This window comes from Amphiura filiformis, unplaced genomic scaffold (genome assembly GCF_039555335.1).
Source record: "Amphiura filiformis unplaced genomic scaffold, Afil_fr2py scaffold_189, whole genome shotgun sequence".
Classification (NCBI taxonomy): domain Eukaryota; kingdom Metazoa; phylum Echinodermata; class Ophiuroidea; order Amphilepidida; family Amphiuridae; genus Amphiura; species Amphiura filiformis.
The window spans coordinates 92593-105976 of NW_027305653.1; positions in this window are offsets into that span (position 1 = coordinate 92593).

The window sequence follows — 13384 nt, forward strand, 5'->3', positions numbered from 1 at the left end:
CGACCAAGTGAATTCACGCCAACAAGAAGAGCTTCCAATTGCAGACGCGCGAAGGCATCGCGTAGGCGTGTGCATAAAGCGTATGCACGGACGCACACCCTTAAGTCAATGTAGCGCATCAGGACTCAGGAGTCATTGTGAGATATTAATGACCTTACAATTAGTGCGCGGTCAGGTAATCAATTTCTTTTGACTGGTCCCAGCACGTCAAAAATGGACCCTAAATGGCGTAATCAGTGTAGAAAAATTTCACTCCTTATTGGCGTAAGGCTCTGTAAATCTTACCCCTAAAATATGGCGTAATTCGGCGTAAGAAACTAAAATGGACCCCTAAATGTCATAAAAACTCTAAAACAAACCCATTCTCTTGGTCGGGCTGACGTCACAAAGGGGAAATAGCCTTGTAAAACCAGTGGGCGCATGTGCAGTTCCCTTTCTCGAGCTGGTTGCTATGTGCGCGCTTGTGCAAAGGGGACGAAGGGGACAATGTTCCCGGATGTCTGACTGACATGACGGAGTGAATTGAAGTTGAAAAAATACCCTAAATGTCGACACTTTACCTGAACATGCTGAAAAGCACCCTTTTTTCTAAAAACGTCGATGACGCCACAAAGCCAAAAATAGACCATTTTCCCCGTTTTGGGGGACGAGCATGCATACCACTTAGGAATGCGAGTGACCCCCGGGGATCACAGGCTTCGCGTATATTAATGAGGTTATGAATTAATATTCATATAATTAAATTCGGACTGTGTCGCAGAACTTTGTCTTTCTGCATACGTGATTAGAATTATTTTGTCAGAGGATGGCTGTTTGGAACTAGACTGCGGAACTCAGTCTCCAATGATAGGCCTATAGTCATTTATCTATTGGCCGTTTGTGACTATAATTTGGAACCTAACATTGAGAGTGAGACAAGAAATTAGGTATGCCAGGTGAATTCAAATTTGCCATCAAACTGCATCATTTTATATATCGAAATAAAGACCTTGAGTAAAGAAAACCTTTTTGTCATAGCACTTTCCGTAGCAAAGTTACATCTTGTCTAAGATTGACTTTCGTCAAACAGATTCATCAAACAGTTTCTAGATCTTAGTCTCAATGATGATAGCAGCTTTTCTATGTGGAACTGCTATCAAAATCCCTCTAAAATTCCATGTGCGAGTGTCTTATCACCATTGCGTCAAGTGAAGTATAGACAACATAACATATTTATGTAGGTTTCCCTAACCCTAACCGCCTAGGGGCTTTTTGGCGACGGGAAGGGAAAGAATAAAGAGAGAAAAGAAGGAAAGAAGTTGTTTGCTCTGGGTGGGAATTCGAACCCGAGACCCCTCGCATGCCAAGCACTCGGTCGGCAGGGTTAGCGCTGGGTCAAAATTTACGGGGTCCATTGGACCCCTTCAACCCCCATTTCAAAAAATTTCAGGGTCCGGGGTAATTTTTTCGGGGTCCCAAATTTTGTTAAGCATTTTCTGGGGTAATGTGATATATGTACACATTAAGAGTGGACATTAAGAGTAGGCCCTACTGAAGACGAACAATAAAGAATTAAAGAAACAAGGAGATATTTTGTGACTGATCATGTTTTGAAAAATTTTGCGACAATAATTACCACATGGCCACCCATGCATGGAAAACTGTAACATTTGTTAAGCTTATTACTGGGTAATTTTGTCATTTGGAAGGAAATTTACTAGATGATGTGAAACAGTCAAACTTACTATCTGCGCCGGTTATGCAATTGCAGTGTTGCAACTTGCAGGCCGAATGTGGTTCAAAATTCGGCACCCTAACTTCTTAAGCTGATTATCATGTGCGCTTTCTAACGCAAATTTTCCTTCAGTAATCAAGAGAAGTTCTACATTTTTGAGTAGAGGAAACTCACAAATTTACCAGCTGAAGCATTAAAATAATGTGAGGAATCTATAAAATCCTGAAAATCTTGTATAATTTTAGAAGATTGTCACGCAAGGCAGTACACACGATATTTTCGTCTCACCACTGAACTATACACCCATATAAACATTGCTACTTCTATGACGTCATAGTTGTCTGGCTGCTCTGGCATTAAGTTTGGAGTATGAGATCCATGAACACACATAATTTGCATACTATAATTTGCATATAACGGAGAATACTGTATTTAGTTTGATGATCAATTGGCGAATTTCAGGGATCTTTCTTGCATTCTGAAGACTGACATTGAATTTTATTGCGTCCAGTCGGACGCAGAAGGTTTGATAATTTCAAAATTAATGCGTCCGGCGCTCAAAAAAAGCGTCATGGACGCGAAGACGCGATCTGGCGCGAACCCTGTCGGTCGGCGACACTTTGCCACGGGTCTTGGGCTTCGCTGGCCAGCGAAACCGTGCCTATATATCACTTAGGGCGATTGCATCATCACACCACGTGGGATGCATGCACGAACAGCGCATATATCAAGTAGTATTTTGTAGTATTCAAGAGCGTTAGGGTTAAGGAAGCCTATACTGAGTTTCAATAGTGGTAACCTAACCCTAACCGCCTAGGGCTTTTTGGCGACGGGAAGGGAAAGAAGGAAAGAATAAAGAGAGAAAAGAAGGAAAGAAGTTGTTTCCTCTGGGTGGGAATTCGAACCCGAGACCCCTCGCATGCCAAGCACTCGGTCGGCGACACTTTGCCACAGGTCTTGGGCTTCGCTGGCCAGCGAAACCGTGCCTATATATCACTTAGGGCGATTGCGTCATCACACCACGTGGGATGCATGCACGAACAGCGCATATATCAAGTAGTATTTTGTAGTATTCAGGAGCGTTAGGCTTAAGGGAAGGGGTATGAACGTTTGGACAGTATTTATTGTGGGAAATTAGAGCACATCAGATATATCGAATTGCATTCTGAATAATGAAGAATGTCCTTCTGATATCAAATAATTTTGATTTTTGAAATTAGCAATGTAATACACATTTTATGGCAAATCATTAAAATTGATATTTTTGATATTTAACAGTACTTGAAGTAAACTTTATAAATCTGATGATTTATACTTAAAGTGTATGTAGGTGGGATGAAAAGCCGACGATCAATTGAAAATTTTGACCTTTTCAGTATTGAAGATATGGATTTTTCCCCAAAACACCAAAAAAATAGGTCTTTTGGGGAAAAAATCCATATCTTCAATTTAAAAGGTCAAAATTTTCAATTGATCATCGGCTTTTCCTCCCAGCTACATACACTTTAAGAATATATCATTAGATTTATAAAATTTATTTCGAGGACTGATATATCAAAAATTTGAAAAATATCAAATTTTAATAATTTGTCATAAAATTTGTATTATATCGTGAATTTCAAAAAATGTAAATTATTTGATATCAGAAAGACATGCTTCGTATTCAGAATTCTAGATCCCTTAACCTACCTGTTCTTTTAAATTTCTATGTAAATATGTATTGTGTTCTAGGCAAAGTTGGCTGACTATAGAAAAATTACTTAATTCGTGTACAACGTGGCTGTGCGTAGTAAGCTGTTGTACGCAGATAACCTCGCAATATGGACGCGTAGAGTAGCGCTTAGCATGATTAGTTGCGGAGTAACAAGCGTAGTTGATGTTGCAAGCTGTCTACTGGCTTAATTATACATTAATTAAGGAGGCAAACTCAGTTGTATGTTGTCTGATATATCGCCATTATGAGACCCAAGGATGGGCGGTACTTTTATTAATAATGATACTCAACTATCAGGACTGGGCAATATCTGATCCTATAACATCTCCCTTTCTTTATTTAAACAAGAATGTTAGTGTCCATTGACCATTGTCAATTCCATGAAAGTTTACTTGAGTCTTGACTTTCAAAAGTCATTTATCTGTGAACATAATTAGTTAATTTGGGAAGTTTAAATTTTGGTTGCTCAGTATGAATGGCCTAAGAAAAACCTAAACACAAGTGCCTAAAATTACTAAGTTGCTGTGCTGTCTTCTCTTCCTCTCCTCTGTAAATGTGAAGAAAATTGCTGGAAACTACGATTGTCCAGATGCACCAATTGACGAAAATGTCCAAAGGCTTTTCGCGACACACAGCATTTTTATTTTAAATGAGGTTAATTTCAAGTAACTTTATAATTCAAAATGGTTTAAAGGTATTGTTGTTGTTAAACTGTGAACAAGTAATCGCGTTGAGGATTCAGTCTTGACCAGTGAGTTCCAGTTTTCTTTCTGCAGATCTTCTTGTCATTTTGATCTGTCAATCTCGATAATACACAAAGTTGGGTGCCTTACATCCTGAACACACCGACGGCATCACATCTGCGTCGCATGTTGAATGGCTTACACCCGGTGAGGTGCAACGTTGCAGTCCACTTCACCTCAGATTATTGCTTGCAAACATCCTCATGGTGATTCTCTTCTGGAATCATCTCTATGACAAATGACTTGCATCCTGCATGCGAATGGCTTCTACATTGCTAACATGGTTCATAATCATTTTATAATCGCGTCCAATGGCATCACATTGTAAACACATATCTCATTGTGTATCAGCAAAAGTCACAAGTCCTTTTTAAGCTTTGTCAACTTGTACTTGCATGACTTGCTATCATTTGGATCATTCACTGTCAATTCACTAGTTTGCCAGTTCTGTATTCTTGCGGTCATATCTCTGCTCAGCTTTGTTGATTAATATTCTGCAAACTAGTTTTATCAGATTCTTTCAAAGTTCCTCAGTTCAAAGCATCTCGCGATCTCGCCGATTTTTCTTTCTTTTCCATCCACTGTTCTGCTAATTTCAGCTTGCACTCCATTAGGCAACACAGCACGTCACCCATTAGCTATTTCGGATTCGTGGAAAGTTTTCTGTTCACATTTTCAATGTCGTTGTTTTACGCCCGGTGACCAAACTAAAAATGATCATATCTCTCTGCTTTCGACTTCTACGGTGATCGGAGTCATCTCAAAACGGGCGGGGGTCTCTCGAGTATCAGACTTTCACTTCTGACACCATGTTGCAAGCTGTCTACTGGCTTAATTATACATTAATTAAGGAGGCAAACTCAGTTGTATGTTGTCTGATATATCGTCATTATGAGACCCAAGGATGGGCGGTACTTTTATTAATACGATACTCAACTATCAGGACTGGGCAATATCTGATCCTATAACAGTTGAATGTTCCACGATGTACACAAATTTAATAATTTTTCTATAGCAAATGTGTTAATTAAGGTTTGCCTGGCATACCTAGACTCGCTTGCCAACTCCTATACGCTGTGCCTATGTATTAAGTAGGTATGCTAGGTGAATTCAAATTTGCCATCAAACTGCATCATTTTTATCAAATTAAAGCCCTTGAGTAAACAAAGCCAAAACTGAAAACCTTTTTTTCATAGCACTTTCCGTAGCAAAGTTACATCTTGTCAAAGACTGACTTTCATCAAAAAGATTCAGCTAGCAAAATTCCCCAAAACGGCATTTCGGGTGTGTTTCTAGATCTTAGTCTCATGGCGATAGCAGTTTTTTTTAATGGAACTGCTATAAAAATCCCTCTATAATTCCATGTGCGACTTGATTATCACCATAAAAATCATATATTTGGGTCAAGTGAAGTATAGAAAACATATTTATGTAGGTTTCCTTCACCGACCTATTCTCGAAAAAAAAATCAAATTTCTATGTAAATATGCATTGTGTTTGGGCCCCGGTCTCGGCGAATTTCGCTGACTAGCAAATGTGTTAACTAAGGTTTGCCTGGGATACCTATATTAAGGACTGGCTTACGCCTTTTGGATGTCAATGGGAAATACACACTTAACGATTTGCACAGGTCAGAAATTTGAAAAAAAAATCTTTAAAATTTCATCAATGTATATAAAAATGGTACCATACCAACTTTATTGTGCTTGCTAATTTAAGACTCGGTTGAAACAAAATTAAGGATCAAATGCATTTTAGGCAAAATTATCGTCAACATTCTGCGAATTCTGCACCCTTTCAAGGGTTCAGAATTCGAATCGAATAAAATATCTGATCTTTGCGATCAAAAACACAAAATTGCAACTTTAAACATAATATAAAATTCAACGTCAACTTCTCAAAATATTGTTGGAGAAATATGCTCACTTATTAACATTGGGAAAGTACGCAATGCAATCCAAAACGCGTACGCGTGGGAAACTGAAAGTGCATAATCCCCACTAAAGTTAATTTTTTATTTTTTTTGTAGTCCAGGTACGCGCTAGTGAATTGCGATCGCGTAGAAGTGACAAGGTCGCCTACTACGCGCCGCGCCGACGACCAATGGGTCAACCGGCTTGTTGTCAAGTGCATTGTTGATCAGCCAATCAGCATGATCAGCGTGATTGTTTATTTCTTCTGTGTGTACGCTCGTCTACGCTTGGCGCACAACTCGGACCACGGAAGTAATAAAAAATTAACTTTAGGCATACCTAAAGAAATGAACATGTGAAAAAGATGGAAAATGTTATTGTACATGTTGTAAATCTGCATCTGCTGACACACAGTCACCATGGTCACACTCTTGTTGCTGGTGGAGTAATCCGAGCCACCACCATCACCAAATTCATGTACCCAATATGACATGCGACCCAGTACAGTATTCTGATGATTCACTGTAAAAGTAGATTAGAATTTTAATGCTGTCACATTTGTTTTAAACTAAGAATTAATTATTTTACATACCGGTGCATTCGAGTAAGCTTACCTTCGGCTGCTGCCATGTTGACCTCAATATGACCTGATGATCGGCTCCCGATCAACTCGGCCCAGGAGGGTGAAAGTGCATATAGGAACAATGCCAAAAACTACGTCACGCCGGTCACGCTATTGTTCGACTTAAGGGTGCATGCCACTAAATCCGCGTGTGAAGCGGTTTCCGGTAAAAGTTTATCACGACTATAGTCCCAACTTTGCATAAAAACTGTGCAAAATCGGTACAATATTAACAATTTTAGTGTTGCAAATCGTGTTTTGCTAGAACTTATGAATGTGATCTCTACTAATTTGAACAGAAAACGCGAAAATTTGAGTGATGTTTACGATGATGAGCGCATGAACACACGAGGTCAAAACGCGGTTAGCAGTCAGACGTAAACACGGGAAAATCGGGTCTTTTATATAGCGCTATTTTTCTCAAAAAGTAGACCTAAAATATGGTGTCATTTTCAGATATGTTATGCAGAATTTTGTTCTGATTAAAATGATATCAAATATATATTTCAAAGTAAGACGTAACTCGACTAATAGCCTAAAACGTGACCCCTGTTTTGCACGTAAAGTCTATGGAAAGCTATTTGGTGGCATGTACCCTTTAAAACGAATCCTACTTTCGGCAGCGGAAAAACCTGACGTCACTCACCGTAATCGTAATGCGCATGTCTTGCTTCTCCCATCAGTCAACGGCTTTCGCGGGGTTCTTTAAATTTTAGCGTCCTTAGCAATGTTTACATCCGGTTTACCGTGTCTGTAAGCTTCTGTAGTATAGTACTATATTCGCCGGTATATTCGTCCCGATAGTGTAATCAAAATGAAGGGAAAATTTTCTGAAAAATTACAGCGATGGCTGCCCTACTCAGGGTATTTCTACTTTTGGCTATGGTGAGTTTAAGCAATTAATAGTATTAATGTAGGCCCTACATTCAGTTTTGGTCCAGTCACTGATCATGCTGATGATACGGTGATACTGCAGTGCAGTGACTGTCACACTGACAGTTTATCTCGATGGTCAGTGTGAGTGACAATAAATGTACGGCGCGGTATATGTGGTGTACTTACTATTTATACTTCATACACAAATTTCGATGTTCAAACAAATTAAATAGAGACAGCGAAAATCTAACTTTCCCCAGTAGGCATAGCCTATTATTTATTTATTATTTAAAAATGAAACAACTAATTATGATTTTATGATCATTTAATTTACAATGCATGAATGTGTAGCTGTCTTTCTTTTTTTTTTTTTTTTTCGGGGGGTAATAAACCAAAGAGGGTCGACTTAAAAATAAAATGTGTGGAATTTTTTATGTATTACAGTAATATAAATGTAAGTGGGGTAGCTGTCCACATCTAATTTAAAGCCATATTATAACATTTCTTTAAAAGTAGATTTGTATTATTTTCCATGTGACCATGTTAGCTTTTACTGTCAGATATATCCCCTTTTAATTTTGAGCCGAACAAGTGAGGTAAACCAAAGAAAATTGGAATTTACTACTAGCGCCCATGTATGTTACTGGCGATTGTAATACGGTACGATCCTCTGGCGTGTGTGTGTGTTTCGTGTACGTAGTATGTGTTATGAACATCGCATACGCGTTTGACACCGTTCGACTAATATTTCTATCGTAATAAGGCCCTTCGCACTTGATTATTAGTTTCCTGTTAAAGATTTTGAAAAAGGGACGAGGTGACTTTTAATAATTAATTATTAATTATCTTTTATTTTCTTTATTTCGCTTTGAACTGTTACAAGCAACTATTGACTCGCTTTTGACTAGGGCGGGCATTTAATTATTTCACAACAATATTTGATTTTATAAATAAATGAAGGTGGAGTTGTACTCTTTGTTCATTCATCATTATTGTTGATATTATTAAAGTCAGAAAATGGCAAGTAGAAGTTGTTGAAAGTTATTTTAAAGGAGAAAATTAGAAATAAAAATAAAATAATTAATTATTTTGAGATTTTCAATTTTGGACGCGGGCGGTAAACAGGAAACTAATAATCAAGTGCGAAGGGCCTAATAAAACAACAGTTCTGACGGTTTATTCAAAATCTCGATTTTGACAAAACTACAGCACCTAAAGTCTTGATTTTGCAGAGAATCTTTGATTACTTATTATAATCATGTAAAAACCTGAATTAATTTTTTTTTTTTGAGGGTGTTCTCCTCAGCAAATGTTATAATATGGCTTTAATAAGTATAGTCAGCCTGTGTCGTCAGCACAGACTTGTATCTTCTTTTCCAATGGCATGCTTTCCATGAAGTTGCTGTTGAGCGATAGGCATCAATATGAAAGGAATGGCCGGTGGGATGTTTCTCACTAAGATGGAGTGCAAGGGAGGGAGTCTTACAAGAGCACCTAAATCTACCAATTCAGTATCGATTCACGCCCGCCTCCATGCAGTGAGAGTCAAAATTATTAAGATTCATCAAAATTGATAAAATCAAAATCAATAGACCTAGTTTTGGGTAAAAAAGTGTTTACTGAAAAACTCACTTTATCTTTTAAAAACTTCCTTTTTTTCTCATTTAGAGCATTTAATATTGGCATAATTAAGGGATCTAAAATGAGCGTTTATTGCGTTTCGACAGTATTTTTTTTGTGGGACATGAGAGCACCTCAGACGTATCGAATTGCATTCTGAATACAAAGCATGTCTTTCTGATATCAAATAATTTTCATTTTTGAAAATCACAATATAATACAAATTTTATGACAAATTATAAAAATTTGATATTTTTCAAATTTTTGATACATAACAGTCCTCGAAGTAAATTATATAAATCTAATGATATATTCTTAAAGTGTATGTAGCAGGAGGAAAAGCCGACGGTCAATTGAAAATTTTGACCTTTCATATTGAAGATATGGATTTTTTCCCAAAAAGACCTAATTTTTTTTTTGGTGTTTTGGGAAAAAATCCATATCTTCAATACGAAAGGTCAAAATTTTCAATTGATCGTCGGCTTTTCACCCCACATACATACACTTTAAGTATAAATCATCAGATTTATAAAGTTTACTTCAAGTACTCTTAAATATCAAAAATATCAATTTTTAATGATTTGCCATAAAATGTGTATTAAATTGCGAATTTCAAAAAATCAAAATTATTTGATATCAGAATGACATTCTTTGTATTCAGAATGCAATTCGATAAGTCTGATGTGCTCTAATGTCCCAAAATAAATACTGTCCAAACGTTCATACCACAGCCCTTAAGGAAATTGGCTGTTATCCCTGCAATTTATAATGTATGCAGATGACGTCAGGTTCTTCCGCTGCCGAAAGTAGGATTCCTTTAAAACTACATCATTCGCCATTTTGTAAATATTAACGCATGATCGTTGCTTTGAAGTTTCCACCGGATAGTCTGTGGATAGCGCAAGAGCATGCTTTGACCATGCGCAAAAAAATGAATATCATGAAGATGTTTAAGATTGATTCTTAGATGTTTCAAAAATTACCGTCATATTGCATAGATTCATCAAAGAATGGTTTGAAGTACTAACCTTATTTAGTAATTTTAAAAAATCGGGAGAATTTTACAAAATCAATGTTTTTACCTGTTGGTATTACAACTCGTGAAACACATTATTGATGTGCCTGGGTGACCTAATCTACTAACCTTTAACGTTTCCTCTATGAACTCTAGCCTGAGTCCCTCGGCCCCGATCTCGAAACAATCAACATGGCGGAATAAAATGGCCGTCACCTGCCAGCACAACCCGATGACCGTGCGTAAGCAGTTGAAGGACTGGTGGATCAAGTCTATATGAACTCTAACCCTCCTGCAATATCACACCACCACATTGGGTTCGTATATTTTAATGCACTCAGTGTTTCTACCGTCCCGACTCAAACGATTCTAGAAGTTTTTCTCACAAGCCCCGCCTACTTTCCCTGCCTTCTCGGCAACCCGGAAGTAACTTTTTCCATTGGTTTGTGTGGTGCAAAATGAGGAAAATACCAATATTTGGCAACGAATTACAGGAATTCCAGTCATAGATCTCGACTGAAAATGGAAACATTAGGTAAGTAACACTTTCATTTATGTCATATCAAAAAATTGTAGGAGATCTATGACCAGTTTGGTAGATAATCGAGTTGAAATGTGGGCATGTTTTTGGCATGGTCTAGGTGGGAATAACAGGTTCGTACATGTAAACTCAATGGGAATCTCTTACGACTAGGCTAAAATACAACAATATTTTGTAAATTTTCCTCGTAAAGAAAAGATCGGTCAAGGAAACCTATATGAATATGTTGTCAATACTTCACTTGACCCAAATATATGATTTATTTTTGTAATGAGAGAATCGCACATGGAATTTTAGAGGGATTTTGATAGCAGTTCCCGCACCGTAGAAAAGCTGCTCTGTCATGAGCCGGAAATTCCATCATGAGCCTAGATCCTGATTTGTTTTGCCAATTGAAGCTTCTAATGTTGGCTGAATGTTTTTGATGATATCATGAAAGTCAATCTGTGACAAGATGTAATTTTGCTACGGAAAGTGCTATGACAAAACGATTTTCAGTTTTGGCTTTCTTTATAATCAAGGAGTTTAATTTGATATAAAATGATGCAGTGTTTGATGGCAAAATTTGACTGAATTCACCTTTCAGGGGATGTAATTTTCTTGACAGGGGGTCATGAATATGTCGGTGACTGAAGTCAATTTTTATGACCCCCCCTCCATCAAGATCGCGGGCTAAAATTTTACGACCCCCTATCGTGGGTCAAAAATTTTAGGACCCCTTCTGTCAAAATTTTAGAGCGGAGTACACGAAACACGTTAAAATTTTGACCATAAGCGTAAAGAAGGCGCACGGAGAGCGCAAAAATCTTGCATTGTATAAAGATTGTGTGCACATTTTGTTCAAAAAAAGTGTAAGAAAAGTTACACCAGTCGCCAGCCCTTAATAATTCTATAACCCCTATTTTGATTGCTACAAAATTATAACCCCCTATTTTTGGTCTTAAAATTCTATGACCCCCAGTATATTCATGACCCCCCTTCTGAAGAAAATGATAGCCCCTTATACCTATAAGGGGCTCAGCTGTGCAATAATTATGAGCCCTGGAAGGAGGGTAAAATTGGGGGGCAAGCAAGCGATCCGAGGGGGGGGGCAAGCAATTTTGGCACACATTCAAGGGGTGCCTTTTAAATAAAATGCTCTAAAAAGGCTTAGGAAAACAGTATGGAAACGCTGAAATATGCAAATTTTCATGCTCGCTGTGCTCGCAACATATCTAGACCTTTTAAGGTTTGCAAATTGGGATCCCAAAAAATTTGGCATGTGTTGGGGGCAAAGATTTTTGGCATGGCCAAAAGAGGGAGGAAAGCGATTATTTTGCAGGCTGAGAGGGGGGGCAAGCTATTTTTGGTGGGTCGTTCGGACATTTTATTTCCGCCGATAATTATTGCACAGCCCCTAATATGGCACATAAATGAACCCTGTGGTGTGCAACCGATGGTGGAGGGGGGATTGGGGGCACCAGTGGCAAAACTACACTTTCATTGCAATCAAGGAACAGCTAGCTGGGGTAAATCTGCCACCACTGCCAAGGGGGGGGGGGCTGGGGAATACAGATGCATGTGCTCATTTGGGGGAAGTGGGTGGGCAAGGATTTCAAACCAAGCCGCTGTAACAGCCCCATGCGGGGGATTGTGCCACTGTCCCAGCTTTACCCTGACAAATTTTCTAAAATCCTCTTTTTTTTCTTTTTCAGGCCTACTAAAAGGTCAGAGCTACACTGTACAAGTAACAACCAACTGCCAGACACCATTAACCAATGCCACTGTGAGCCATTTCATGTCACATTTTGCAGCGGAGGCAGATGGAAGTCATGGAACAAATGAAATATTAAAAAGGACTGAAATAATGACCGGATTCAGAAACGCACTTCAATCTCACTAATTGAAGAACAATACTTGTGTTGAAAGTCGGGACTCATAAATTAGGTGTAACAGAATGTGTGAAAATTTATTAAGATCTATTAGAAATATTCAATCCAATAGATTAGAATTCAATCTAATTCAATTTTAATATATGGGATTAAAATTGCTTAGATTGATTTTAACCCCTTAGATTAAAATCAAATTAGATGTATTCAAATTAGATTTTTAAAAATCCATCCAAATGTTTTTTAGATTAAAAATCAAATAAGATTGAATTCTAGATTGAATATTTCTAATAGATTAGATCCAATTTTGGATTTGTCCCAGATCACAATCACTTAGAGGGAATATGCTGAATTGTATTATAAAAATAAAGACTGCACAAAAAGTAACGTAGCTGTTATAAACATGCCTGTAGCGCTTTGAACTAATAATTGTGTTCACAATATTTCAACATAGAAAGAAGGATGATTTATTTACGCGCATTTTGATACCCCATTAGTCCAATCTCGTTCAATAATAACAACACAGCAGTGTTTTTAAAGAAAAATACCCGAATTGAAAGTTGCGGTTATTTGTATTGATATGAAGTCATTGATTGAAACCATTGATTGCTGTAAATGGCAACTTTTAAATTTGTGGTTTTTCTTTAAAAGCACTATGTACTGTGTTATCAGTATTGAAACGACATTTCACAAATGGGGTATCAAAATGAGCGTAAATAAATCATCCTTCTTTCTATGTAGAAATATTGTGGAAACGA